The sequence below is a fragment of the Tamandua tetradactyla genome, chromosome 9, assembly GCF_023851605.1.
Source record: "Tamandua tetradactyla isolate mTamTet1 chromosome 9, mTamTet1.pri, whole genome shotgun sequence".
In the NCBI taxonomy this organism is placed as follows: Eukaryota; Metazoa; Chordata; class Mammalia; order Pilosa; family Myrmecophagidae; genus Tamandua; species Tamandua tetradactyla.
The window spans coordinates 107,535,116-107,541,642 of NC_135335.1; the positions used below are offsets into that span (position 1 = coordinate 107,535,116).

The following is a 6,527-nucleotide window of genomic DNA, read 5'->3' on the forward strand; positions in this document are numbered from 1 at the left end:
CAATGTGAGCACTGAATCTGCTTGCTCATCACTAGCTTTTTGTTCCTAAGTAGGGTAGAAAAAAAGAGCCCAATGTAGGTTACTCTCAATGTCAAGCTTATCTACTGCTTTATTTCTAAATGTCAAAAGACTCCTACACCCCGACTCTGATACAGGCTGTGACCCTGCTTACTTCAAACCCCTAATTTTATAGAAAAACAAACTGTAGGACTCAAGTAACAGACAGCCACACAACTGGTGGTCAAAGGAAGGCTACAGGAATCATACTGATGGGTTGGGGAGTGGTGGAGGATTCAGAGAAGGAGGGGAAACAGAAATGAGGATTTAGAATACCTGGTGTGGGAAATCAATTGTTGTGAGCAGTTCTTAGATTTGAGCAAGAAAGGGATGGAAGTAAAATGATTTTTTAGGAAAAGCATTCTTGCTGTTGTCTTTATAGCATAATAAATTAACCATGTCAGATTCCTTATTTCTGCATCTTTTGGAACAAGAACCTAAAATGAAACATCGACAAAACACATTTAAAGGTAAAATCCAATTGCAATTTTTTTCACTTGAGAAAGTTTTCTATTTATAATCAGTGCTTAACCCATTTTAAGAGCAAAATTGAAATGAGGCTTTCCCACCTGTGTGGCTATGAAAACATTCTGTTTTCTACTAAAAAAAATAAGGCAGAGAGTTACAAACTGAGTACTCAGGAGCTTGGACTCTTCTGGATGTGTCTAAGTCAAAAGTCAAGTTTTAATCCTGTTTTCCCAAGAGGAGTCGCCTTGCTCTGGAAACCTTCACTGCACTTGAGGATACTGAGACCTCCCCAGTGTGGATTTTTAATTCAAGGGCCTTTCCAAGGAAAGTCATCTTTGAACACCTCACTCCTTCCCTGTACAACTGTGTGCATACTGGACAAGCACAGAGCTGATGTATGCTTGGGAGATTCTCAGTAAATGTTTGATGATGACCCAGGCCTTCAAGACTTGGCTGCCACCCTTAGCCTTTCATAGCTTTTTCCCAAAAGGGACAGGAAAAAAGAACCTCAAGTCTGGAATTTATTCTGCTTAGCTGCTTCCCCTGTTATTTATCAAAGGCTTTGCCAGCGGGAATACTCTCAAAAGACAAAATAAACACACCCATGTTTGAGTTGCCATCTAAAACCAAAGTTAAACACACTTGTAGCACTCTATGTGCTGCCTGGTGAATAGCAGCTTTTTCTGAGAGAAGAGGATTTTTCTTTTCTCTTGCAAACATGGGAAATACACAAGGACAACTCCTGCTTCTATGTAAGAAGGGGTTGGCACAGGAATTTGTCTAAAAATGGGGCCTAGAAGACTTTCTTGAACCTGTGTTGGCAAGCATGCTCCTCTTCTATAGACTGAATGTTTACTGGATTTTATTAGAAAAAAAAATCGGCTTCAGCTGAGTAGAGCTTATGGAAATGCTGCTTTAACAGGGCCCCAGAGTCTCCAACACGTAGTTTTAATTTTTGTTGTTGTCTAGATATTCTGCAGTTTCAGTGATGATTTCCACTTTGACCCAGACTCAATTATTATTTAAAGAGTGTTTTATAATTTCCGGGATTGAGGTGGATTTTTTTCCTAGCTTTGTTATTAATTTCAGATTCATTGCCTCATCAACCGAGAATGTTGTCTGTACTATTTCTATTTTGCAGAATTCATTGCAATTTTGTTTGTGGGTTAATACGTAGTTCATTTTTGCGACTGGTCCACTGATAATTAGAAAGAAAATGTAATCTATGTTCAGAGTATATAGTTTGATATATATCTTTTAGCCCTATCTTTCCAAATACATCATTTAGAGTTCATATCCTTGACGTTTTTATTTGATTTTTTAGGAGCTGAGAGATAAGAGTTACAGTTTCCTATAGCTGAAGAATTTCTGTCTATTCTTCCTATATTTCTTATAACTTTGACACAATGTTTTTATGCCAATTTATTCATCATATTAAATTATATCAAGGATTACATCATTATAATCAAGTGTCTTTTTGTCAAATTTAAAACTATCGGTTCTGAATAAAACTGTCCAGTTTTGATTGCTGCTTTCTCCATTTTTTGCATTTGTTTGTTTGTCCTTGCCCAACTCTTTATCTTACACCTTTCTGAACTTTGTTTTAGACATGTTTCTTGTATATTGCACATAATTGTATTTCACTTTTGTTTATAAATTTTAAGTTTCGTTTGAGTTAGATAAGTTAGACTACTTATATTTATTTTGTGGCCATATCCTTGGTCATAATTTGGTACCAATGTTATGTAATGATTCCTTACTCTTATTTTTGATTCCTTACTTCTCTATAATAGCTTAATTTTTGCCTGGATGCGAAAAGAATTTCTTCTTTGTCTTTGAGTGCCAGTAAATTTACTTGAATATATCTCAGCATGGATCATTCTGCATCAATTTTTCCTAGACCTTTTCCATTTGTAAATTCAAGTCTTATTTTATTTTTAAGGTATTTTAGTGAATAATTTGTTTCTTTTTAATGGATAAAAATAATGCAGGGCGGGCCGCGGTGGCTCAGCGGGCAAAGTGCTTGCCTGCTATGCCGGAGGACCTCGGTTCGATTCCCGGCCCCAGCCCATGTAACAAAAACGGAGAAACAAAATACAATAAAACAAGAAAATGTTTAAAAGATGTTTCCCTTTCTTCCTCCTTTCCTTCCTTCTATCCTTCCTTCCTTCTCTCTGTCTTTCCTTTAAAAAAAAATAATAATAATGCTAACATTACAACCCTTTATCTTCCATATCTCTCTTATTCTCCTTTATCCATCCTAATTTTGTTCACTTCTAGTTTATTTTGCTCACTTTTCTTAATTCTGTCTTCTTTATTCCTCACTGCAAAGTTGGCAATGTCTACTCTTCTTTGTGTTTATTCCAAATTTGCATTAATTTCCATTGTAGCTTTATCTTTCTTTTTTGTTTTCTTTCTGAGCTCTAGATGCTCACGTTTCATCTTCATCTTCAGTTTCCCAATATTTTCCCTGAGCTTTCAATTGCTCTGCTTTAAGCCATTTCATTGTTTCATTAGGTTCTATGAATTGATAGCACTTTATCTGGTCATGATTTTCAACTCCTAAGTGGCAACTTGTTACTGATGAAGATTCTTTTCTGGCCATATATGTTCCCTGTTCCCTCCCCTTTGTTCCTTATACTATCATTGGATATATCCTGTGCCAGTTACTTCTTTATTACCCATCTTTAAATGAAGTGAGTGCTTCCTAAACCTTTGAGGTGGTCCACATTGAGGAGAAATAAGCAGTTCCAGACTAGCAGAAATTATGCCTGTTTCAGAGTGAAGTGCATTATGACAAGGCCACATGTGAGTTATTTTAGATTTTACCTCTCTCCAGTCAACAGACTTCAGCAGCTAGAGAGAAGCACACAATTCGGCTTCTCTCCTCCACTCTGCCTCATCAGGAGAAAAGCGTCTTATCCATGTGTTAATTCAGCTCCGCTTCCTCCACTTCTCTGTGGATTCTGATGAGGTCCAGAGATGCCCCGGTAGCCACCATGCAGCTTAATCCTATGATCCCAAAGGATATATGGTTGGTTTTGCCTACTTAAGAAAACCGTTGCCTGCCAGCTTTGTCTGAGATTCATATCCACAAGCACGCCCTCAGGGAGTCTCGCTGTTACTCATATTTTATTTTTACCCTGCATTGGCAGTCCTTCCCATATATTATGTTTTGCGGTTTAGTCTTCTAGTCTTGTCAAAAAAGGAATTCTTTTTTTCTTTTTTCTGGCAAATTATGACAGGGGAAGATTGGAAGAATCATCTTTCATCTACCCTTTAGAACTGGAAGCCCAATATTTACAAAAGGTAAAATGAAGTTTAAAGTAAACATCAAGAGCATCCTGGCAGGGCAACACATAAACTGAGAATTTCCATGGAGGAGATGGAACAACTCCTTTACCTTTGTTTCAGTGGTTGTGGATCAGAAGAGCAGCAGTATGCAGACTGTGTGCCAGCTATGCATGTGCTGGTTTCTCTGCCTGAAGCTTACTTCCTCCAGAACCCCACTTCTTTATACTTTAGAATTTGGGGCTCTCAAAGTATGGTCCACAAACTAGCAGCAGCAGCATAACCCAGGAGCTTCTTAGAAATGCAGAACTTCAGGCCCCTCCCCAGACCCACTGAATGAGCATCTGTAGTTTAACAAGATTTCCAGGTGATTCATATCTGCTTTAAGTTTGGGAAGCACCGCTGTAGACCTCAGCTCAAGCATCAGTTTCCTGAAGAAACCTCCCCCAATCTGATCACATCAAGTTATTTGTCAAACACACCATAAATGGCTCTTTTCTTCTGAGCTCTTCATTAGGTAATTGCACATTTATTAGGGTAATTTTTTTCCATTCATTTTTATCTCCCCTGCTAAATTTGTGTCAGCTATTGTGGCCATCCCACAGCCAATCAATAAATATTTATTGAATGAATGAATGAATTTGTGGCTCAGAACATTTCGAGTGCTGTTCGTCTTCCCCATTCTCCCGCCAGCAGCCTCCCTACATCAAAACTCACCTATGCCTGTACCAGCCTGGAGTTCCTCAATTACACTCACTGACTGGCCTAACTTCATTGTTCTTGGGAATGGCTTTGCAGAAGGCCAGGCCAGAGACAGTGAGCAAATGAAGGAATGAATGATACTGCTGAAAATTCCAAGAAATTCCATCCCTCAGACCACAGGTTCCCGATATCTGATACACCTGTACACTGCACAACATGATCCTGTTTCCTGAGTGTTATTTTGGAAAATGTGATCGAGATTTCTGTGTGGGAAAGAATGACACTCCCACCAATCTCAGTCCACCAAGGGCCCGGTGCAGGGGTAAGGTCCCAAGATAGAAGGAAACAGCTAGAACAGAAATGGGAGGATGCTAAAGACAGGCTTCAACTGCTACCCGCACTCACACTGAACTCAAAACAATGGAACTTTCCTCACCTGTTGCCCTCACCAGGTGTAGCTAAACTTGCCATTCTCAGCTGCACAGGGGCTGTTCTGATGAGCAAGGAATGAAAGGTGAGGTCTTGAAAATGGCTTTCCTACTTAGATAATTAAACCTTCACATTTAGTGTAGGGTAGGTCTAAAATGAATGTTCACAACCTTGAGAGAGAACATCCTAATTCTAAAAATATAGACTCCCTTGCTATGAAAGTTCTCTGGGGTAAAGCAGACACTGAAACAAAACAATGATTTCATCCCTCCTGCCCAAGACGTGGAACCTGCATGGCAGGGGGTAGCCACAGCTGTTACCAGGCACTCGGGGAAACTCGCAGAAAACAAACTGCAGAAAGTTAAGGGAGGAGAGGTTATAAAGGTTAGGTGTTCTCTTGTGGGATCTGGTCCGGGACTAAGTCAAGCCAACCAATATTTATTGTGTATTCTCAGTATAAACAAAACTTAATTTAGCGAGGGAAGGAATTTTCTTCAGGTTGCTTTGCATTGCAGTCCAGGACACATTTTGTTAGAAATGATAAGACATTCAAAAGAGAGAAAATTACTTCCTTTGAAGAAAATCTAAACTTCGTAGGAAACAACTTTCCTCAAAGGCTAAATCACAAATGCCCTTTGCACTCCATAGCCTTAAAAGCAATTACACGTAGGTCTCAAAGAAAGCTGTTCCTTGGTCATAATATTCTGATTTGCAATTTGTCTTTATATAACAACAAATGGTCAACAAACCTCTTTCAAAGACTTGACCTCACTTGCTGCCTCGACTTCCTTCTCTTTTTGAGACCTGTTCCGACCACAGGACACACTCGTATCCAGGTAATAATGTCACTCAGTGGTCAATTCTCAGTCACGTTAGCAGCATGGCACATGGCCGATCAGTCCTCTGTTAGAAACCTTCAGTTTTCCCTTGGCTTCCAGTCCACCGTTTTCTCTTAGTTCTCCTCTGACCTCACAAGGAGGTTTCTTCCTGGACTGTTTTAGTGATTCCTTCTCCTTTGCTGCTTCCTTCCACTGTGTCTCACGACCTCCACCATTGCTACTGTGTCCCAGCTATCATCATCTTTCACCTGGATTTTGTTATGACTCCTAACCAATCTCCCCGCTCCCTTGTCCTTCCATAATCCATTTCCCACACAGCAACTAGCATGTTCCTTTCAAAACGTTATTCAGATGATGTCACTCCTCTGCTCAAAACCATCCAATGAAATCCCATGTCACTCTGAATAAAACCCAGTCCACCAAATGGCCCTAATGTTGATGACCTCCAGTGCTTCCCACACTTGCTCACGCCTCTCCAGCCACATGACACCATGCATCCAACGCAGGACTTTTGCATTTGCTCCTTCCTCTGCCTGGTACACCCCAGATATTCCCAGGAGTTACTTATTCCCTCATTTCTTCAGGTTTCTGTTCAATGATAATCGTCTTTGAGACCACCTGAGATCCCACAACCCAACCTGACGTATTTTTAAAAGACAATAGAGAAGTACGCAGGATCCAAACGGGTCCCTTTTTCTGGCCTTCCTCACACCTCTCCTACCTCCTCCCTTCCTTCTCCCT

The 6,527-nt window shown here is 40.0% G+C and overlaps 1 protein-coding gene across 8 annotated transcripts in view; it reads right to left on the reverse strand.

Annotated features, from left to right (window-relative positions):
* Positions 1–6,527, reverse strand: part of PDE4D (phosphodiesterase 4D) — a 1,724,553-nt gene that overhangs the window by 1,652,490 nt on the left and 65,536 nt on the right. For 2 of the 8 annotated variants that reach the window (XM_077117214.1, XM_077117215.1), the window contains exon 4: positions 334–494. The exons of 5 other annotated variants lie outside the window; for them this stretch is intronic. The gene's annotated coding sequence lies outside the window, so the exon portion shown is untranslated. Of the gene's footprint in view, positions 1–333; positions 495–5,696; positions 6,216–6,527 lie in introns of those variants that run through there. One more of the 8 variants, XM_077117217.1, reaches the window with a different exon arrangement.